Here is a 23,990-nt window from a genome sequence, read left to right as displayed (position 1 = left end):
CAGCCATGGCTCACAGGCCCAGTCGCTCCGCGGCATGTAGGGATCTTCCCGGACCGGGACACGAACCCGCGTCCCCTGCATCGGCAGGCGGACTCTCAACCACTGCGCCACCAAGGAAGCCCTTACCCTTTATTTTTAACTTATCCAGAAAACGGGGTGAGGAGACGAGCTGTAACACCACGGGTGTATGGCATTGTGTGGGAGGGGCTGTCACATGTCATTCTTGGAGGGAACATTTAACATCCTTGAAGGGAAGTGGAAACATCCCCTTGTACCTGACTGTCAAAGGCCAACATTTATTTAAGCCTCAGAGAATGCAATAAACATTTCATTAGAAAACATGTGATCCTAGAATGAATATCCTTCTTCAGGAAACTGCATGTTGGCTGCTTACCTTTGTATAGAGAAGCACTGTTGGCAGAAACTGAGATCCATAGAGTTTCAGAAGAAAATGATTTCACTCTGCAATAACTGTGTCCGACACTTTCATCTTTAGACACTATTGTATACTCTGGCCAATTTCTTCTCTGGACCTGGGAAAAATTATAATTTTAAAACACATGAAAGGGATGTCGCCCCTCTAGGGTCTGTTTTTGAACAATCTGTGAAAAAGCTACTCTGGTCAATATTTTACATATTTTGAAGGAGCATCAGAATGGGAGGCATCACCCCTCTCTGATTAAAATGGATTTCACTAAATATAATAACTCTTGAAGTAAGAGATATTACAGTGTTCTGGAATAAATGTGGGGCTGGGATCAGCGCTGTCTGCCACGGCTGTGGGTCATGGCCAGCTGTGTGTGTGCCAAGGGGCTGGAGGGCATCTCTGGGCATCATCTCTGTGCCGCTCTGTCTCCACTTGGTCCTCAGAGCTCAGAGTCCTGAGATCAGGGCTGCAGCACCGGGGTGTGGAGGCCATGCCACTCTGAGTGATGACTGCTCCTCGTCTGCTGTGCTGTTCACTCATCTGTACAGACGCGGTGGTGCCTGCTTTGTCATCAGCCTCTCTAGCCAGTGCCGAGGGAGGCTGTTATCCTCACCCCATGATGGAGAAGAAAGTTCTTGCTCGCGAGAAGATGAGGGTGCTGGGGGCTCCAGGCTTCTGTGTGCAGACACTCCTGCGTTGTTGTGTGGATGTAAATTCAGAATTATATGTGAACAAACACAGAATAGGAAAAGTTTCACCCCACTTCCAGGCACTAGACTTCTTTCACCATCATTCGATCGGATTATCTGTGGATCCCTTTTTTTTTAATTTAATTTTTATTTTATATTAGGGTATAGTTGATTTACAATGTGGTGTTAGTTTCAGGTGTACAGCAAAAGTGTTTCAATTATAGTATACATATATCCATTATTTTTCAGGTTCTTTTCCATTATAGGTTATTACAGAATATTGAGTAGAGTTCCCTGTGCTATACAGTAGGTCCTTGTTGATTATCTATTTTATATACAGTAGTGTATATATAAGTGGGTTTCTTAAGGAATCGGTCCCATCAAAGGTTGATGGAGACCTAGGTGATTCCATTTTGACATAACTAAATTTTTTAACAGTGAGATGCCAAAATCAGATTACAGAAACTGTGATATGTTTCAACTGTTCATATTCTCTGAATTCATACTTTTAACACATGACAATATTTTGACATAGGTTCTTGTGCTAGCTACATACAATGACACCACTTAACAGTAGATTCACACCACACTGTGGATTTCGTTGTCTGGTACTGTGTGAATTTTAAAATACTGTTGAATTTATTGTATCATGCCTTGCTGCTATCGAGACCCAAAAGAATAAGAAGTCAAGCTGAAAGTTCTATCTATCTAAAAATCCACCTAAAAAAATGCTATCAAGCTGAAAGTTCTATCTATCTAAAAATCCACCTAAAAAAATGAAAAATGTAGCCGAACATCCAGATGGCTGTTCCCAATGTACCAGCCCAGCGTGAGGATATTTACAAATACCAAGGAGTCTGTGCATTGCAAACGCCGCTAACTCTAGTTTCCTCTGCACTCTGTGGATTGCTCATCACTTCACCCAAGTCTTCCAAAGCGGTTGCAATTAATCTCCTTGTGTGAGATTCCATCAGCATGGTCATCTGGTTTTTCTCCTGACTCAATTTGGTTTTTTTTTTTTTGGAAACAAGATAGCAATCACTGTAAAATTGAGATAAAATCTGAGTCTCTCAGAAAGTTTTCAAGGGCAGCTTGGGAGAAAATGAAAGTAAGGTTGTAGCTCTAGAGAAAGGATAAAGTGGATAAAGTGAAACAATGCTATGACTTGAGAAAATGCAAACCATGGATGGAAAGTGGAAGATGCAGGTGTATAATTCACAAGAGGGAATTAACTGTAAAGTCCAACGTTCCCTTTTTGTTTTCTTGCTTTCTCTTTTCTTCTTCTCTTTCTCATAAACCTAACACTGAGAAAAAGAAGAGAGGAATGGGAAGGAGGGAGGGAGGTGTAAAAATCTTCCCTCTAATGCTGATTTTCCATTTTCCCAATAAATGATGAACTTTCTTAGTGTAAAAGGTGTAAAAACATATCAACAATCCATCACTTTGTAGATGTAGCCTCTTCCACGAGGTGACTGATGGGGAGAGTGTTTAAAATAATTCTTAGAAGGCAAGGGAGCTAACAGACGTTCAGTAATAATTTGAATTGTTGAGAAAAAAGGATTCATTTATTCACTGGCCAAGGCTATTTCTGTTAGGTTGATTCTGTCCCAAAAAATGTAACTGTTACTTATTTGTCACTGGATAATTAATCAGCATGTGGTATTAGTGTGCTTAGATCCAAGGATTAATTATCATTATTTAGTATAAAAAAATCCATTGAATGAAGTTGTCTTTTAGATGGAAAATGCACGTTATCGGTGGCCTTTTGCCTTGGTCTCGCTAGACTATACAGGTGCTATGCTGTGTGTGTTCCTTGACTGAGATGAATTTTAATTTTTGCCAGAATGAAGGGCACAGGGAAACTTACAGATAGCAAGTCAGAGAAGAAAAACAATATGTCTTTACTTTTATGCTTGCTCTTTGCTTTTTTTTTTTTCCTCTTAGAAACCTTGGCTTGCAATCAAACTCTGACCAACTAATAAAAAAAAAGAAAATTAAACAAGGAAGCTATGATATTAAATACTTATGTCTTTCTTCTTTTTTTTTCTGATTAAAAGGAACTAAAAGGTGAAACTAGAACATCGTGGAATAGGTGAGATTGACAATTAATTTAAGGGGCTAAAAAAGACTTTAAGTTGAATTAATTCATACGGAAAGTTTGAAATTAACACTGCTTTAGAATGCTGTTTACGCCAAGATCGTTCATGTAGACAAAATGTGTTAAAAGTCAGGGGATCTGTGTTTGATTAAAGTGGAAGGTGGCCTCCGTGAATTATTTTCACTCCCTCCCAAATTGCTGCAACAATAACTGTGAATTGATTTTATTTTTAAGGAGTAAATCAACAAAGACTAAGAGAGACAAAGGAGACCACAGGAACAAAAACGGCTGGACGCTAAGCTCAATCATATTCCAACAGGGAAGAGCTAAGCGTCCACCCAGTTTATTCCAAAGAACCCCTCAGAGGTTCAGGAATCCTGACACCAGAAGCAGCTGGACAGGCAGGGCTGGCAGCAAGAGGATTTGCTGAAGAAGCTGGATCCCTTCTCTAGCGCCTTTCATCCTTCCCAAATGTGGCAGAACACATGATTTCTTTCCTGTGATGACTGAAAAGGGAGGGGGCTCAGGTACACTTGAAGGTGAGCTATTATACTCAATACCATCAGGGCTTTCTGAACCCTGATGAGACGCACAGCCCTCCTCACCAGCTGGGCTCCAGAGTGATGACTGCCAGACCACGCCTTCCACACCGTGTTCACAAGATCCACCTCTGAGGAATTGCAGGAGCTAACTGGGAAAGACACCAAGGTACTGGCATCAACGGTTCAATGAAATAGCCCAGCCCTGCCTGCACTGGACATTCTCCACCATGTCCCTTACTCGTAAATGGGAGTCAGCGGGGTTCACATCCATGAGGAAATCTTCCAGCCCAAAGGTACACACTGAAACAAGCAAACACATAACGAAAAGCAACCTGAAGGAATTACAGCTTTGCAGAGAGAAGAAAATTTATAAAAGAAAAATAATAAAGATCAAGACATAGGGATGGGGGCTTCCCTGGTGGCACAGTGGTTAAGCATCCGCCTGCCAATGCAGGGGACACGGGTTCGAGCCCTGGTCTGGGAAGATCCCACATGCCACGGAGCAACTAAGCCTGTGGGCCACAACTACTGAGCCTGCACTGCAGAGCTCGTGAGCCACAACTACTGAGCCCGTGTGCCACAACTACTGAAGCCCACGGGCCTAGAGCCGTGCTCTGCAACAAGAGAAGCCACCTCAATGAGAAGCCCGTGCACCGCAACGAAGAGTAGCCCCTGCTTGCCGCAACTAGAGAAAGCCCGCACACAGCAGCGAAGACCCAACGTAGCCGAAAATAAAATTAAAAAGAAAAAGGCATAGGGATGTAATCAGAATATACTGGATGTTGAAATTACTCTAAAAACAAATCACTTAGAATTAGTAAGAATTTGGGGTAAAAAATATAAATAATAAGCCTTATTGAATTATTTGACTCTGTGAGGTTGTACATGTCTAACTTCGACTTTTTTTAAACACAGTGATTCATGCCATTTCTTTCCAAGTTTTCTTCCAAAAGTTTAGATTTTCATTGAAAAATGGTTAAGGCGCCTTGTGACATGTCGAATCATTTGATAATCCCTTAAAAGAGTCTGACTTCTCATAGTTCAAATCATCTTATCCATGAATTCACCCTGTTCTGTGGGATTATGGCCAAGACGAGTCCAGATTCATCAGAATACAGTCAGCTCAAAGGTGAAAAAGTGAAATCATAAAACTGCCACACACAGCCAGCTGGTTCGATCCCATTAGCGGACAGAATCCATTTCAAAACGACCTCAAGGAGTACAATTTAAGTGTTTAACATGGAGATATCGAATTGATGCAAGGCTAAAGTATTACTGCCGAAACTCAAAGACATCCCGCAGATAAGAAATATTCATGCAGAAAGGAAGTTGCTTTTGATAGAACATTCATTCTAGTACACAAGAATCTTTTTAAAAAATCGCTTAGTACTAGGAATTATGAAATGCAAAGATGGTCAATGTAGGTAGAATTAGTCCCTGCTGTAGGGCCGCCATTCAAAAGAGTATCTAGGCAAAGGGTTTCTGTTGGTGTTTCCCACAGTTTACTTACAGTCTTGGAAACCTGTGTTCCTTATCGTGTCCCTCCTGCATTCTCAATCCCTTTTGCGTTAGAACACACGTGGCTAGGTGTCTGGGCTGAATATGCTGGGATTATAGGTATTAACACAAAAGAAACAAGCAAACCAAAGCAAAACAAAAAGCATTGTTTGACTGTTCCTCATGAGAAAATAAGAATTGTGGCACTACGTCTAAGATTTAGGGTGGGAATAGAGCGTGTTAGGCAGGGAAGGGCAGGGGAGACACCGAACACGGGCTAGCCCACTGCAGGATGTCGGTAAGCAGAGCATGGGGTGAATTTCTGCCCCTGCCTAGCCTTTCTGCTGGTGCCCTTACGCCCTGCATATTCAAGTTTAGTGGACTTGGCCAAGAGAGAGGAGTCCCATAGATAGTTGGAACAAGGGATTCTGAAGACGTTTCCCTATGGGTGAGTAACCAGAGGATGTTTTAAGTGTAGGTTTATGAACAGAGATGCCTTACATTCAATTTGCGTGTTTCTGTAACGGAAACCCTTCCTTTGCCTCCTCTGCCCACCACCTCACTTCACCAGATTCTACACAACTCATAAATGCTTTGTGTAAGTAAAGATGGTGTGAAAATGAAGGAAGGCACTGAGTTTTAAACCTGGGGTTTTCAGCTTGCAAGTGAGAGAAAAGCTTAGAAATAAAAGCCAAAGGGAGACGCGACTATAGGATGATAAGCCTCAGGAATCCTCAAAACACTGGGGGAAGGCTTTAGACGTCCACAGAGAAAAAAGGGGCTTTCAAACCATCTTATGCAAATGTCACGGTCCAGCAGATCCCAGCCGAACCCTGGGCAACCTGTATAAGAAACAGGGCAGATAGGGAGGGTGGGAGGGAGGGAGATGCAAGAGGGAAGAGATATGGGAACATATGTATATGTATAGCTGATTCACTTTGTTATAAAGCAGAGATTAACACACCATTGTAAAGCAATTATACTCCAATAAAGATGTTAAAAAAAAAAAAAAAAAAGAAACAGGGCACAAAACTGCAAAAAAAAAAAAAGACAACCCGGATGAACTGAGTTGATCTTACTCGCCAAAACAAAACACAGGCCACATGCCGTCTGTATTCTACATTGCGAATGGATAACAAGGAAAAGATTTCCAATGATGGAAGCCCTGAACCACATTTAATTATATATTTATTTAATCATCTTCATTGAAAAGAACAGGATTCCACAAAATGAGGGTAGTCCTAAAACGGAAGTCTGTTGAAGGGGAGGCTGTGTTGATTCACTTTCTTCTCCGTTTGCCGTTTATTTGGTTGTGATATGTTAGAAAACTTGCGTTATGTAACTTGATGTGCATGGTAACTTTCACCTCTCAGAGGAAGGCCTCTTGGTCTTCAAATGAGGTCTAAGGATGACTGATAAATTTTGATTAGTTTGGGGAACTTTAAAATGACCACGTGTTGGTCCAAATAGCCACAAATAAAAACTCATGTTCTGAAAAGTGCATTTCCCCCAATATTCGAAGCATGAGGCTTAGAAAAGAAGATCCTGAGACCTAAGTCTATATATTCCATAGAAGCAATTGTGAGGCAGCTCAGCTGATTCACGGGGCTCTATGCCTCTGCTATGACCACGACTTTGGTTCAGCCAGAAGGTAAGTTTCAAAAAATGATAGTGAGTGATCTCCAGGTGAAGGTCAAAGTCACACACACATGCATGTAAACACTCACACAGAAACACATGTGCACACAAACCTGCATATATGTACATGCACACACGTCACACAGACACAACATACACCCATGCACACACACTTATACCTGCACACACCTACATATATGTACATGCACACACGTCACACAGACACAACATACACCCATGCACAGACACAGAGTAAAGATGTGTTTCCCTGGCAATGTCCATGAGCAAGGTTCAGCAGCCAGAGTTGTGGAAATCTGTGCCCCTTACTGTCACCTCTATATTCTATATTCCCTAGACTATTACATACCTACCCACTTCTGAGACTGGATTCCAAGACTTTCTAAAGATGGCCCCAGCCTGCATTTCCTGCCCCACCTCTGAGTTCTCCCTCCTACTCCGTCTAAACTGGATTTGTCTTGGCTATTTACAATAGCCAAGACATGCAAGCAACCTAAATGTCCATTGACAGAAGAATGGATAAAGAAGATATGGCATATATATATATATATATATATATATATATATATATATGTATACACACACACACACACACACACACACACACACACACACACACACTGGAATATTACTTAGCCATTAAAAAGAATGGAATAATGTCCTTTTCTGCAAAATGGATGGACCTAGAGATTATCATACTGAATGATGTAAGTTGGACAAAGGGAAATATCGTATGATATCACTTATATGCGGAATCTAAAATAAATGATACAAATGAACTTATTTACAAAGCAGAAACAGACTTGCAGACATAGAGAAGGAACTTATGGTTACCAGGAGGGAAGGGTGGGGGGAGGGACAGTCAGGGAGTTTGGGATTGACACGTCCACACTGCTATATGTAAAACCAGCAAGGACCTACTGTATAGCACAGGGAACTCTGCTCAATAATATGTAACAAACTAATTAGGAAAAGAATTTGAAAAAGAACAGATACATGTACATGTATAACTGAATCACTTTGCTGTGCAACTGAAACTAACACAACATTGTTAATCAACTATACTCCAATATAAAATAAAAAGTTAAAGGAAACAAAAACAAAAGGTAAATAAACTGGATTTGTCAACATTTGGTAAATAAGACAAGGCCTTCCCTCACCTCCAGGCTTTTCCTCAGTCCTGCCTAGCCCGGAGCACTCTTCCTTCCATCTCCAACAGGCAGAGTCTAGCCAAGCAACCGTGAAGATGCTTCCAGAGCCCCCTCCTATATTCCCACTTTCTCATAGAGGACTGTGGTAGCCCCCATCCCACCCTGTACCTACAGCAACACTTACAAAATCCCGTGTGAGCCTACGTCCGCTTGGCATTGAGAGCGGAGGTAGGCTGCTCTTCTCCACATTTCCCATAAAGTCACTGACACAAGGCCTGCACCACTGAACATGAGCCGTACTTATTTAAATTAACAAGGGAAACTTTTTTTTCCTCTGTCGTTTTCCTCTGCCTCCCTAAATATGTTGAGAAGATCCAGAACAAAGTCATAAAGTGAAAATTGCCACAAACATAATAAGATTGGCAGGCCTAATCTGGAGGCTTTTCATCACTTTTTCTACCTGAGGTGCTGTGGCCAACACTAGTCCTTGTAGGCTGAGCCCATCTCCTGCAATTTTGGCTGAAAAATCACAGACACTCACATTTGCAACCTCCTTTGAAGGCACAGGTGAGCAAGTGACTCAATCCTGACCAGTGAGAGGCTAAGGAGCATTTTGGTGCTTCTGGGAAATGTTTTTCTGTCCAATAAAAACAGAAACGCGGGCTTCCCTGGTGGCGCAGTGGTTGAGAGTCCGCCTGCCGATGCAGGGGACACGGGTTCGTGCCCCGGTCCGGGAAGATCCCACATGCCGCGGAGTGGCTGGGCCCGTGAGCCATGGCCGCTGAGCCTGCGCGTCCGGAGCCTGTGCTCCGCAACCAAAACCCTTGTAAAACCTTGTAAAACCTCTGTCAAGAAAACGCAGCAAACTCACTTTATGACCTGTTCTATCAGGTATTGAAATGTTTGCATATTTAAAGGTTTTCGTGGTACAGAAAATCATTTCTTCTTCTTTACGGGTCATTTACTTTCCTGCATGTTAAGTTAACAGGAGGAAAAGAAAAAAAAGCTGACATTTCCTCTAATATGTAAAATAAATATGTATGAGTCTCAAATGCATTCCTCCAGGGGATGCAGGGTGTGTGAACCCAGGGTGTTGGTTCCCTTCCGGCCCCAGGAAAGGTTGCTGTAATGTCTCCATAATTGACCCTTCCCCAGAAGTTCACCCTGAAAGCTCCCTGAGCGTGAAATTTCTAGTTCAATTATTATCTTCCAGGTTATCTAAGTACTAATCTTTCACCACATTTTAGGAACCAAAGGGAATATCTTAAAAAGTTGAAAAAATGTGAAAAAGTCACATGTGTAATTGTTACTGACATTTTTAAGACTGGGATCCTTTACGATCCAGAAAACCACTGACTGACTATCGCTCATCTTCTACTCTCTGATTCTTTGTATTTGTCCTGGAAAGGGAAGTGGTGGCATTATGACCTTATTCTGTGTGATGTCGCCCTTGAGATTAAACCTTGTGGTTAAAATCTTGGATTCTGGATTTGAGAAGCCTGGGTCTCAGTCCTGACTTCACCACTAAATTGCTCTGTGACCCAAGGGAGCTTTCGTTTCCCCTTTAAGCCTCAGTCCTCACCTATAAAATGATAAAACCGCAAACTCTCACTGGTATGTGCGGGTTGTTAATGAGATAAAATACATAGGATGCACAGGGCAGTGCCCATCACACAGTTAAGGTTGTTTTAATGAGGTAATGTTATTTGTTTTACTTTTTTTAATTAAAAAAAATTTTATACAATTTTTTTTTTTTTGCGGTACGCGGGCCTCTCACTGTTGTGGCCTCTCCCGTTGCGGAGCACAGGCTCCGGACGCGCAGGCTCAGCGGCCATGGCTCACGGGCCCAGCCGCTCCGTGACATATGGGATCTTCCCGGACCGGGGCACGAACCCGTGTCCCCTGCATCGGCAGGCAGACTCTCAATATACAATTTTTAAAGGTTACTTTCCATTACAGCTATTAAAAAACATTGGCTATATTCCTCGTGTTGTACGTACAGCCTTCAGCCTACCTTACACCCAATAGCTTGTACCCTCCCCTCCCCTACCTCATAATGCCCTCAAAGTCCATCTATGTTGCTGCAAATGGCAAAATTTCATTCTTTTTTATGGCCGAGTAGTATTCCACTGTGTGTGTGTGTGTGTGTGTGTGTGTATGTGTGTGTGTGCGCCATATCTTTTTTATCCATTCATCTGTTGATGGACACTCAGGTTGCTTCCATATCTTGCCTACTGTAAATAGTGCTGCTATGAACGTTGGGGTGCAGATATCTTTTGAATTTAGTGGTTTTGGTTTTTTATGGGTATATGCCCAGAAGTGGAATTGTTGGATCATATGGTAGTCCTGTTTTTAGTTTTTTGAGAAACCTCCATATTGTTTTCCGTAATGGCTGCACCAATTTACATTCCCACCCACAGTGTGTGAGGCTTCCCTTGTCTCCATATCCTTTTGCCAAAATTTATTATTTATCGTCTTTGTGATGACAGCCATTCTGACAAGGGTGAGGTGATATCTTATTGTGGTTTTGATTTGCATTTTCCCCGATGACTAGGGATGTTGAGCGTCTTTTCTTGTGCCTATTGACCACCTGCATTTCCTCCTTGGCACACACAATTCATGTTTGGTACATCTCGGTTCTTACTTTATGTGGACATGGAAATTATTTTCAATATCCATGTGTGTTTCAATCCCAGAGCTGCATTAGCAACAAGTAGGTCCATTTGTCTCAGTCTCTAGAGAAAAGACCTCAACTTCACTTTAAGGGAAGTTTCATTCATTCTTCCCTTTGACCTGAGCATCCACAATGCTCCAAAGATTGGGCGCAAAATAAAGATACCAAAAATATTGCCCTGGTCTGAACAAGCACTTTGCAGGAGTCTGGGGGAGCTGTTCTCTGTCCCTTTTTCTTCCCATGGCTCACACTCTACCCCAATTGCCCTCAAGATGGCAACAGTAGTCTACAGACCCCAAGTAAATCTATCCTCTTGAAACTCCATCCTCCCTAAAACAACACAAAATCATCCTCTTACAGTTCTGGAGGCGAGAAGTCTGACCTGGGTCTCAGTAGGTACAATCAAGATACAGCTAAGCCTGGATCCTTCTGGACGCTCGAGGGGAAATCTGTTTTTCTGCCTTTTCCCATTTTTAGGATCCAGGGAGGGGGCTTTACATGGAGAGGGGTGGCTCCACGCTTTTCCTCTCTCCAACTTCAAGCCCCCTGATTCCACCTTTCTCCTCTGACAGCCCCCAACCATCCTGGTCCAGACCCTGGGATATGGAAGAGAAGCAAGATTAGGAGACACAACCTATGACATGAGCCTCTCAGAGACAGGGCAGAGCTGGGAGAGGTACGAAATGATAGGAGTGATCAGCCATTGACGTCAAGCACATCGCTGACACTCCTGGGACTTGGCCAGATGGAACACAGCGCAAACGGATGCAATCTGTGTCTGACGTGGAAACAAGGCAGAAAGGCAAACGTAGTGATTCTCTCTATTTCTGGTAAGTCCTTATATATGTACAACAATCTGCATATAGACACCAGGACAACAGCAGGGGGTCGGGGGGAGAAGAGGCACCTGCTCTCCAGTTACCAGGTCCCTCCCCTGCCCCACCATGTGCCTTCATCTGAGGGGGGAGGTGAGTTCCAATTCATCCTTAGGCTCTACTTTTGCTCTTACTTGAAATCGAGTTAAGGGGAAAGTGAGGGGTTTTTTTCTCCTATGTTTACTTTCCAAAGTGGATAAACAAAATCTAGACCAATAGGGTCGATTTTTTACAGAAAAGGGGTAGAGCTCATATGTTTCTGTGAAAGTATAGAATTATTACCCTGAGTGTCTTGTATGCCCCCCAAATGTGCCCCTTTTAGAAATATCAGAACATTTTATATAGAGATACGACCAAGCCCTTGTAAGTACTTGAGATGGACGCCCCTGGCTCACATTTCAGTGTCTTCAGACAAGGGACCCAACACAGACTCCAGTCCAGTGAGATGCAAGGTCTTTCCAGTTTTGCTGGAACATAAGGTTCAGGGCACAGATATCGTGGTGGGCGCACGTTGAGGATGAGGTCAGTGTTAGAAGTTCCCCGCTCTTTCCATTCTTCTAACCTCAGATGAACCAAATCAAGTGTTATTTGGGGATAACTATATTTGAATAAATTGTTGAAATATCATTTGGCCCCAGGACAAATTAAAAATGGCTGCTGTGGGCTTCCCTAGTGGCGCATTGGTTGAGAGTCCGCCTGCCGATGCAGGGGACACGGGTCCGTGCCCCGGTCCGGGAAGATCCCACATGCCGCCGAGGGGCTGGGCCCGTGAGCCATGGCCGCTGAGCCTGCGCGTCCGGAGCCTGTGCTCCGCAACAGGAGAGGCCACAACAGTGAAAGGCCTGCGTGCCGCAAAAAAAAAAAAAAAAAAATGTCTGCTGTTAGCTTTCCAGAGGGTCTGGCCAAACTGGTGTTTACTCCCTCTCAACTCTGAGGAATTACCAGTGCCTGGAAGGTAGGAAAATGTATTATCGGAGGCTGATGTCTGTGTTTTATAGTATTTGTTGATAGGCATTAAAGAGGAAGATATAATTAGAGCTGTATGAAAGATGAACTCTATCTGGTGCTTGTGAGGATCGTCTGTTTATTCTGTTATTTGTCAATGTTCATTTCCTCAACAGGCAAGTTTTTAAAAAAAAAATTACAGATAAAAGTAAAAAGAGAAACACCAAACATGGTTGCGTTGGCTTTGGGAAGCTGTCAGATCCATGGCCGTATTTAGTTAAAAGGCTGTATTTAATCCGCCTTTAATGCTGCTCACAGACAGCTTCTGACTAACATGTCAGCACTAACTTCCCAGTCAGGTGAGTGTCACTTTGGGAGTGGATTTTCCTACCTAGCAACTAACCCCAGTCAGACCTTCAGACAACTGAAGCCCCAGCCCAAACCTGATACCAACATCATGAGAGATGGAGAAGCAGAACGGCTTGATCAAGCCATTCCTGAATTCCTCACCCACAGACACCATAAGTGATGATCAAAGATCATTACACGAAACCTCTCATTTCTGGAGGTGAGTTTTATACAATAATGGATAACTAATACGCTTACTGAGTTTCTTGCAAAAGAAAAACAAGTGCAGACTTTATTCACACATATTCTCACATTCATTTATTCAGCAGATACTTACTGGGCACCAGCTCTGCACTGGGCCCTGAGCCAGAGAGAACATGTCAGCCAGACCCACCACTTCCTGAGTCTCCCATAATTAAAAAGTCAGCCAAGCACAGGGGTCACCACATCACGTGGGGCAGGGGCTGCTAAGTCCAAGAACAGCACACTCAGGAGGCAGAGGGGCTGGTCCTCAGTCCTGCAAGCCCAGGTGGGCTTCTCAGGGATGTCAATACCTCTCTGTTCAACAGAACTTGCTGGTGATTCTGGATACATGGGAATTGGGGTTATTAATCCTGACTCCAATTACTTAGTAAAGATAGACTGACCAAAAGGTGTGGTTTCAGTTCAGTTTCAGGTTGAGGTGGTACATGAGAATCTGAGTGAAAACATGAAAAATTATTGGCTGTTGCCACCCCTAAGGTCATGAGAATCTGCAGTATAAATCATATATGATATTTTTAGGAAAAGAGGGGGAGACGGTATAAAGAATTTTCACCTGATAAGAGAGAATCTATAATTGTCTATTCATTTATTTAAGGATTATGTTTAGGGCATCTGTTATATGTCTGGCATTGTTCTGGGTTAAATGATGACAAACAATAGAAACAGGGTCCATGTCTTTATGGGGTTTACAGTCAAGGTAGGGGAGAAAGAGAACAAGTAAAAAGTAAAGGGGTGGGATAATTACAGAGCATGGTGATTATTTTGAGATGCATGAGATAGGAGAGTGACTGAGTTCCAGGCCATTTTGGAAGGGGCTCTCTGAGGAGCTGCCATTCCAGGTAAGACCTAAGAAATCAGAAAAAGTCATCAATGTAAGAATCAGGAGTACAAGTATTTCAGGGGGAGAGAATAGCAAATAGCATGTGCTAAGGTCCTGAGGTAGGAATGAGCTTGGCTTGTTGATGAAAGAGCTGGAAGGGCCATGGTGGCTTGAGAGCAGGGAGCAGAGAGGTGGATGGGGAACAGGTCATGCAGAGACAGGTGTGTCCATGAGGTCTAGAGTGCTAAGTGCATAATATATGCAAAGCCCTGGGCTGCTCAGGTGCTGGAGAACACGGGTGCATAGTTGTGACATCTAAGGAGCTTGCACTCCAGATAGGGAAAAACTACGTGAAATTAAAGAACTGCTGAACAAGAAATGCCCGTCATCCGTCCCCTCTATTACTCCATTTTCGAAAGCTAGCCCCACCCCGGGCCTGACGGAAGCCTCCCTACTCTTATTACATTCTGACCTCATCTCCCGGTCCCAGATGACTGGTCCAGAAATAAACACCTGACCTCAGCCAGGCCAATCAGATGCTGCCTCCTTGATAGTCCATCCATCAGTGACATGGGCTTACCTTGTACCCGGAAACCTCAAAGCCAAGGGGCAGCTGAGAAACCAGACGGAGAAAACGCGATGACAGCATGAAAAAAAAGGATAATAATAACAGTAATAGCATAGACTCCGTAAGCACATACTAGGTCCCAGACTTTATTCTAAGTACTTTAAATATTAATATATTTAATCTTCACAACCACCTGTGAAGTTGGTATTGTTACAGCCATTTTGCAAACTAGAGAAGCGAGGCACAGTTTGGAAATGAAAAACACAGAGAGAGGACAAAAAGATACCATTTGGTCCCAGAGGCAGAGAACGAATGATTAACTGCTAACGATCTAAGATCTCGGTGGGATAAAACTGACACAGCTGGGGCTTGGCATGTGAACGGCACTCACTGCTCTGTTGTCTGGTTTTCCACGTAAGGCAGCATGTCACAGCCCACCCCAGCCTTTGAAGAGGTTTGTTCAGGAGCTCCAAGCCCTCATCTGAAAGCCCACGGGCCAGGGGGACTCTGTGAAATGACGGCTGAGGGCGGCCCCCGCCCTTCTCTCTCCTCAGGGTCCTCAAGAAGATCACGTTGACTCCTTCACCCAAGGGGCATGCCCTTCCTACTCTCCAGCTGGGCGTAAGGCAAAGTTTATATTCAACATACCTTCCTGTACTATCTAACCCGCGAATGCCAAGCCTCTGTGCACCTGTGAAGTCTCCTTTTATGCACACACTCTTCAGTTTGGTTCTTAGCATCACCACCTTGCTTCCTAGAAACCATCGTGCAGCCAGAATGTCATGACGTTATCACTGAATTAATTCTGATCCTGGAGCTCTAAAGTTTGGAAAACCTTGCTGTTGAAGGCGGTTTCCTCTAGCAGACAGCAAGACTAATATTACAGTTGGCTGTAGAACGGTCGATTTGCAAGTTGCGGGATGTGGCAAAATCGTGCCAGATGTTGTGCAGGATCCTTTGCCAAGAGGGAGGAGGGATTTCTTGAGGGCCAAGTGGCTCCCCCAAAGGCCATCTTGCCGAACCGAGCAGTGCCTTCTGGGAAAAGCCCACTGAGGGCTTCTGAGGTTGGCAGTGAGCAACCCTGATTGGGCTCCCGGTGTCGCGTTAAATCTATCCACCAAATGTCGATTGAACCCCTTCATGGGGCACTGTTCTAGGCAGGCAGAGGTGGCAGGGAGAAAAGCAGACAAAGGATTCTGCCTTCACGGAGCTTCCGTTTGAGAAGAGGAAGGTAGAAAAGCCAACGAGATAAAGTATATTGTACGTCACAGGAACACAAATACAGATGAATGAAGCCATAAGGGGGATTGGGATTTTTGTCGGTGGAGATTGCTATTTTAAATCAGGTAGCCTGGAAATGCTTCCCTGAGAAGGTGACATTTGAACAGCTTGGGAGTAGAAACACAGAAAAACCCAAATAAATTGATTGATGATGATAACAATAGTTACAATAATAATAAACACCTATATAGTACTTAGTGGGTACCAGTACTGTCCTAGCACTTTACCTCATTGAGTCTTCATTTACAGATACACAAACGAGGGAGCAGAGAATTAAGAAGCTTTTGCCCAAGGTCACACAGGCGATAAGCTGCAAAGACAGGCACCGACCCAGCCAATCTGGCTCTAGCGTCCATGCCCTGAAGCACCCTCCGTCCTCCTTATAATACAGTAGAGAATGGATACGTTTGTGTGTCCAGAAACATACAGACAGAGCTCAAGAGTCCTGCCTTGGCTTCCCACTGTCCCCGTGACATGGGAAGTCATTTACTTCCTCCTGCTTCTTTTCAGAGCATCTGTGACAATAACAGGACCCGCTTCCCGGGGCTGCCGTGAAGTTAAAATGAGCTATAGATATCCAGCTCTTAAAGGAGTTCCTGGCCCGTGGCAAGTGCTCCACAAAGAAGGTTAGTATCATCGTGATGACTGTTCCCTTTTAAATCATGGGTACGGTGTAGGGGAAAATAAAGTCATCCTTGGTGGAGAGAAGTTCAGGAAACAGTGACCTGTCATCTCTGGGAGCCTTTCACAAGGACCCACCTTCCACATGTCTTACTTTTTCAGCCGATAAACAACGTGTCCAAAGAGATTGGACCTTCTGGTCCTGACCATTGACGGAGATAGATGGGATGTGCAAACAGGAGGAAAGTGGAGGAGAAGGAAATCCTGTGGTTGCCCCATTGGGTCCCACAAGGAGAGGCGTGTGTCCTTGTAACACCATCCCATGGGTTTGGATGCTTGATATTAACAACAGCATTAATATTCCATGATCCTCTCTGTTTAGGGAGGTGTCATGACTTCTCTGGTTTGAAAGATTAGCAGGGCCATCCATCCTGCAGCCTCTATGGGCAATAACTTGTTAAATGCCCACAGAAAGAAAATGCTAGCCTAAGATGGGGCCAGGAGCCCCAAAGAGGAAAACCTAGAGAGTCTTACCTTTATTTTGGACATTCTAGGATCACGAGAGCATCTTTTATTTCCCCCAGGGAAACACATTTTATTTCACCTCTCTAGCTACACTCTGGAATAGTTCCTGCTTTTCTTAGCAGCAGCCTCTGACAAAATTCAACAAACTTTATTGACTGAGAAACTCAGACTCCAACCACTGACGGGCACATGAGAGGGAAGGAAAAGTGTCTGATGCATGGCAGGGAGTGAGTGAGGCTGCACTGAAGGACGGGGAAGAAGCAGGATCTCTCAGGTGTGTGAGCGGGGCTTCTGTGAACTCTAACCACTGTTCTCTCATTTACACATTCCAATTTCCATTCCTTGCGACTCTCAAGAAGCGTAATATGTTACTTGAGCCAATTATCTACGTGCCTTTTGCTCTTCCTCTCCCTCTTGGGCAAAATTCTGATTTAACTTCAACCCACAGGCCAGTTGGGCCCATCACCTTTGAATGTGATTATACAGACGTGAGATGGCTCCATCCCAGATGCCCCCTGTATGTGCTGTTGCGGATGTGGAGAGAAACGTTATGTGTTGTACTTTTAATGTTCCACACGTGGTCTCAAAATGGCCCCCAGGCACCCATATGGATTTGGTAGCTGGGGTTCCGACCTTAAAGCACTCGAGAAATTCTAACTGGGGGACTTTGGGACTGTCCTCCAGTATCTGTGGGATCTCTATCTGTGCCATTCCATCAATATCCATATAGAAGTCAGAACAGAAAGCCAGGCATTCGGGGCATCTGGTCTACCCGCCACACTCCCTCTAGCTCAGAGGTTGCACCTGCCTCTGTTGGCTGTTTGCAGTCACAATAATTTCACGTAGACGGGATGTCTTGCTGTCGGAGTTAAACACATTTGACCCAATCAATAGAGTTATTGTTCCGAGGCCAAAATATCTCTGGCTCATAACCTGACTGTTGTTTCCCATATTAAATGAATGTGATATGACTTTCTATCCCTGCCTTGGTAGAATCCGCCCAGCCCTTTAAGAAGATGAAAGAAATAAGAACAACGTCCTCTGTGCACTCCCCTGACGCACCTTTTCATTTCACCAGTTACACCACAGCAGCAGAACAAATATTACAACCTGCTGTAATGTTCTGTAATGAATCCAATAAATGGCGGGAGCCTCCTATCCTCAACTGTTCTCATTTGGGATGTGCTTTTCCTCTAATATGTTTCTCCCCCAATTCTTTGTGCCATGGATCCACTAAAGTAAAACGCTTTAAGAATCTGAAATTCACCGGGAGCCATCCTCCACCTACAGCATAGAAATTGCTGGCTCTGGTGCTCTCCGCTCTGTCAGTGTAATCGGAACATAAATGCAGGTACTTGCAGCAGCAGTAGCGGTCACTGACGTAAACCCGTCCAACTGTCAAAACAAACTTGGAAACCCTGCCTGAGAAATGTGCTCACTTTGCTCTCTTTTACTGCTTCTCCTCCCCTTCAGCTCAACCCAGAGGACTGCAGGGGTCCAGTTACCATCTTTCTTCTTGGAAAAGAGTTGGGGCAACCGCCTTCGACCACAACCTTTTCTAGAATCAAAACCCAGATGCATAGGGCCTTTGCTTGTAGCAAAAAATGATCAAATCACGGGACCTACGCTGTCTTAACGTGGCTGCTCATTGGCAGTGAAACCTGACTTTGACATAAAGACAAAACTTCAAACGGGATAACCAGTCTCCAAATTTCAGATTATTCTCCGTTGTGGTTTATTACATGATACTGAATCTAGGTCCCCGTGCTATGCAACAGGGTCTTGTTGTTTGTCTATTTCATATATAGTAGTTTGTATCTGCTAATCCCAAACTCCTAATTTATCCCTTCCCCACCCCCTCTCCCCCTTTGGTAACCACAAGTCCGTTCTGTGTGTCTGTGAGTCTATTTCTGTTTTGTAAGTTCGTTTGTATCACTTTTTGAGATTCCACATATAAGTGATCAAATATCATGTGATGTTTGTCTTTATCTGATTTACTTCACTTAGCACGATCATCTCTAGATCCATCCATGGTGCTGAAAGGGGCATTATTTCATTCTTTTTTATGGCTGAGTAATATTCCATGTATTTATATTCCATTATGTGTGCGCGCACACACATACACACACACACACACACACACACACACACACACACATATATATATCTTGCATCTTCTTTATTCAACTGCTGATGGACATTTAGGTTGTTTCCATGTCTTGGCTATTGTAAATAGTGCTACTATTAACATTGGGGTGCATGTATCTTTTCTAACTAGAGTCTTCTCCAGATATATGCCCAGGAGTGGGATTGCTCCATCACATGGTAGCTCTATTTTTAGTTTTTTTAGGAAACTCCATACTGTTTTCCATAGGGTCTGCACCAATTTGCATTCCCATCAACAGCGCAGGAGGGTTCCCTTTTCTCCACACCCTCTCCAGCATTTATTATTTGTAGACTGCCCAAGTTGTATTTAATTTATAATTGTCTTCTTCTTACAGTGAGTGACAGTGGTTTTCCAACCGTAGGGTAGATGCCATTTCCTAATTCTCTGTATTTAAGTTAAATAAGCCTGTTTCCAGATAATTTTAAGTAACATTAATACTATTATTTGTTATATTGTGGTAAATAAGGCAAAAGTCAACAATGTGACCGAAAATGCTGAAAGTTAGGAAAAGCTGTAAGAAGAAGACAAAAAGATGTATCTAACAAAAGAGAAACAAACTCACAGATATAGAGAAGAGACCAGTGGGGAGAGCGAAGCGGGGAGGGGCAAGATGGAGTATGGGATGAAGAGGTACAAACTATTATGTATAAAACAGGTAAGCAACAAAGATATATTGTACACAGCATAGGGAGATATAGCCAGTATTTTGTAATAACTTTAAATGGAGTATAATCTATACAACTATTGAATCAAAAAAATTAAAATAAATAATCCACAGTCTCGTGTGCCTGTGTGCATTCCATAATCACTAAAACCACCATTTACGAAGGTCGTGATGAGTAATGCAAGAGTTCATACCCTCTGAAACCTTCTGTTTTGACCTAAATATTTCGTTTTCCTTGGTATTGTAGAAAAAAAATGTTGATTCTACTCACTATATATTAAACAGCATTTCCTAAAGTGTTGGGACTCCCCTGGGTGGTGCCCAGTGTGATTTTAGGGGACCTCCCTCCCCGGCCCCAGACAGAACATTAGAACTGAGAACCACATAGTGAGAAATTGTATTCCCTCTTCAATTCTCTTTCAATCCTTTCCATTATAACAAGGGGAAAAAAAATCATTTTGAAGGCAGAAATCCTGAACACCTCTAACATTTGCTAATACTGTTTTTAACCTAGAGAGACCTGGCCTTAAGCCCAGAGCCTTTGCAAGAAGCAGAAGAATCTAACTAGAAAAGTCTGTTAGTAGCAATTACATTTTGTGTCACTGAGGTGATCAGAGTCCCAAGGGACAGAGCCATAATAACAGAGATTTTAAAAAATTCTTCCCATGAGCAGCAGCCTGTGGGGGGAGGCAGAGGGGAGGGGGTCTCCACGGTTTTTCAGCTCCTGGAAGGTATCAGAGATCTCGGGCCCTGTCTCTGCATTTCTGTTAGTCTGTCCAGAAGGCCTGGAAATGGGTGACTTCAAACATCAAACTCGCAGGCATTAGCCTCCCAAACATGAAATGTGATGGGTAAGGTCACCCCTTCCCTCACTCCCGGAAAGAATTTCTCCTGAAAAGACTGGTTTATCTAGGAGCTTTCCTCCCACCTCTGAGCCCCTGTCTGTCTTGGGCTAGGACTGCATCACATGCCCAACCGTGGTCCAGGCACGGAACAAAGCGGGTGGGGTCACCGCGGCTTAGGGCAACCACGATCCGCCCCGCAGATCAGGGGAGGGGCAAGACCCCGGTCCAGCAGGACCCAGGCCTGTATGAAGTCTGCTCGGTGTTTATCTCACTGCCCACCGCCCTGTCTCAGGCAGGAATGCTCTGAATCCATCCCTCCGAGATCAGAGAACCTCTTCTGTCCTCAGAGGCCTCCTGGGCACCACACTGGATCTGAGGCTGTGTCTTCAGTATGAAACTCGCAGCCAAAGTTAAGCCCTTCCCCAAGACAAAACACGGGCTCATTCCCTGTATCAGGACAGGCTGGAGCACAGGTTACGACTCTAGGATGGACAACTTCCTGTTACCCCTTTACTGATCTTGGGCCTAAGATGAAAGAGGAGAAGACATTTTTCTGGAAGAACTGACGGTGCCAGGCAGGTTTGAGCGTGACTGAATGCAGGGTTCTCTCTTTCTGGAGCCTCGCGTCTTTTGCAAAGAAAACGCCACTACGGACTCAGAAGTTCAGCTAAACCTCTTCAGTGTTAATTGAGGGGAATTTAAGATTGTGTTAAAGTTTGAATTATGAAATTTAGAAAAGAGATATGGTTTTGCTGTCAAATACAGTAGCTAAGATAATTCAAATAAGACCGTTCAACATTAGGAAACAATGAATAATGAATGATGATAATGAATAATGATAATGAATTCTCATTATCCTTTTGGGTCAATAGCCCGTTTTCATCTTTCTTTCCATGATTATTTTCCCTTGGATGTTGTCATATTCCCACTCTTTACCCTTGTTTGTACAACTAATTTGCATTTGCTCACCAAATGTTTTGTTAATAAACTTATAACGTGACCCTGTTCATTACCATGAGTTTTATATCAGAGATACCTTAATTGACAGGCTGATGGCAACCTGAGCAACAAACAGGTGACTGTATTTTAAGAAAAATGTAGCCAGCTTGCAGGCCGCCATTACTAAGCTCCAACAATGCGCCAAGCGTTATGCCAAGACCTTTGGTCATCACATCAGTAATGTGGCCAGAAATACTAGAGGGCATCGATGGGGGCTTTAGTAAAGCTTTTCCTTACTTAAAGAAAAAAAAAAAAAAAAGGAAACCAAAGTTTGCCATCTTCCTGTCTTTGAATGTAAACAAGTGAGGATGTGATTGATGTGAGGATCTCTGGCAGCCATGTTGTGACCACAAGGAGACAAGAGTAAGGATCAACCAATATGCAGTGGGTTCAGTAGAAAGACAGAGGGAACCTGAGTTCTTGGAGACCTGGGAGAACTGCTGGACCTAATCTGAAACTGCCAAGCTTTTTGGTGTGTTAATAATCACTTTTTGTTTGAAACATTCTGGTTGAATATTCTGTTATTGTCACAGGGTAGCATCAGAGGATACACAGAGGAGCTGAGCTTCCAGTGTGAAATTCCAAAATCTTTGAGGTGAATGAAGAAGATAGTCAAGGGTTGGATGTGACCTTTCCTGAGACCCTAAAAATGCAAAAGGTAAAACACTGCCTATGCGTGTTAAGCATGAAATTGACCCTGACACAACAGTCCTGTCTTTCTCAAAGCAACTTCAAAATGCTATCCCCTGCCTGTGTGAGCGTGAACGCTGCTGTGTGTCCTCATGAAACACTTGACCGTGGACAGATACCTCAGATGCTCTTATTCTGACGTGGATGCATAGGGTGGAGAGTCTCAATGAAGACTGCCAGATGCAGACAAAACCATGGGTGTGTGGAGCTGAATGGGTAAAGGAATCTGCCTGACTTCTTTCGATCCCATGTGTTAGGTGTAATCATGCTATACCATCAATTGTCAGAAGTTCACATAGAAAATATACACATGAACACAAAGAAATAGGAAGCTATCCATGTTCAAGTTTTATGTGTTAACATTGTTCAAATGTCCATACTACCCAAAATCATTTATAGATTCCATGCAATCCCTACCCAAATTCCAAGGGCATTTTTCACAAAATTGTAAAAAAACATTCCTACAATGTGTATGGAACCACAAAAGACCCCAAATAGCCAAATCAATATTGAGAAAAAAATATAGCCAGAGGCACCGCACTTCCTTACTTCAAGCTCTATCACCAAGCTACAATACTCAAAACAATATGGTACTGGCATAAAAGCAGACGTATAGATCAGTGGAACAGAATTGAGAGCCCAGAAAGAAATCCATACATATAAGGTCAACTAATATTTGACAGGGGAGCCAAGAATACTCAATGGGGAAAGGATAGTCTCTTCAATAAATGGTATTGGGAAAACTAGATATTCACATGCAAAAGGATGAAATTAGACCCCGCTCTTACACCACTCACAAAAATTAACTCAAAATAGATTAAGGACTTAACTATAAGATCTGAAAGTGTAAAACTCCTAAAAGACAACATATGGAAAAACCTCCTTGGCAATAGTCTTGGCAAGGATTTTTTTGAGTCTGACACTAAAAGAAACAAAGGTAAAAATAAATAGTGGGACTACATCAAACTAAAAAGATTCTGCATGGAAAAGAATCAACAAAATGACAATGTAAGGAATGGGAGAAAATATTTGCAAATCATATATCTGATAAGAGGTTAATATCCAAAATATATAAGGAAATCTTAGAACTCAATATAGCCAAAAAATCTGATTGAAAAACGGGTAAGGACCCGAACAGACATTTTTCCAAAGATGACATGCAAATGGCCAAAAATTACAAGAAAAGGAGCTCAAAATCACTAATCATCAGGGAAATACAAGTCAAAACCACAATGACATATCACTTCACATCTGTTAAAACGGTTATCATCAAAAAGACAAGAGATAAATGCTGGCGAGGGTGCGGAGAAAAGGGAACCCTCGTGCACTGCTGCTGGGAATGTAAACCGATGCAGCCACCATGGAAAACAGTATGGAGTTTCTTCAGAAACTAAAAATAGAGCTACCAGAGGATCCAGTGATGCCACTTCCGGGTATTCACCCAGAGGAAATAAAATCACTATCTTGTAGAGATATTTGCACCTCCATATTCATTACAGCGTTAATCATAACAGCCAAGGCATGGAAACAGCCTGAGTGTCCATCAGTAGCTGAATGGATAAAGAAGATGTGGTATGTACATGGAATGGGACAACACGGATGGACCTAGAGGGTACTATGCTAAGTGAAATAAGAGAGATAGAG

At 43.2% G+C, this 23,990-nt stretch overlaps 1 long non-coding RNA gene across 1 annotated transcript in view; it reads right to left on the bottom strand.

Moving 5' to 3' along the window:
* Positions 1-460: 460 nt before the first annotated feature.
* LOC116739106 overlaps positions 461-23,990 on the bottom strand; it is a 143,334-nt gene continuing 119,804 nt past the window's right edge. Inside the window, exon 3 of the long non-coding RNA XR_004345461.1 lies at positions 461-533. This is a non-coding gene — a long non-coding RNA (uncharacterized LOC116739106). The remainder of the gene's footprint in view (positions 534-23,990) is intronic.

Source organism: Phocoena sinus, chromosome 14 (genome assembly GCF_008692025.1).
Source record: "Phocoena sinus isolate mPhoSin1 chromosome 14, mPhoSin1.pri, whole genome shotgun sequence".
Lineage (NCBI taxonomy): Eukaryota > Metazoa > Chordata > Mammalia > Artiodactyla > Phocoenidae > Phocoena > Phocoena sinus.
Note: the sequence above shows the minus strand (reverse complement) of the source record. Positions and strands in the feature narration are given on the sequence as shown.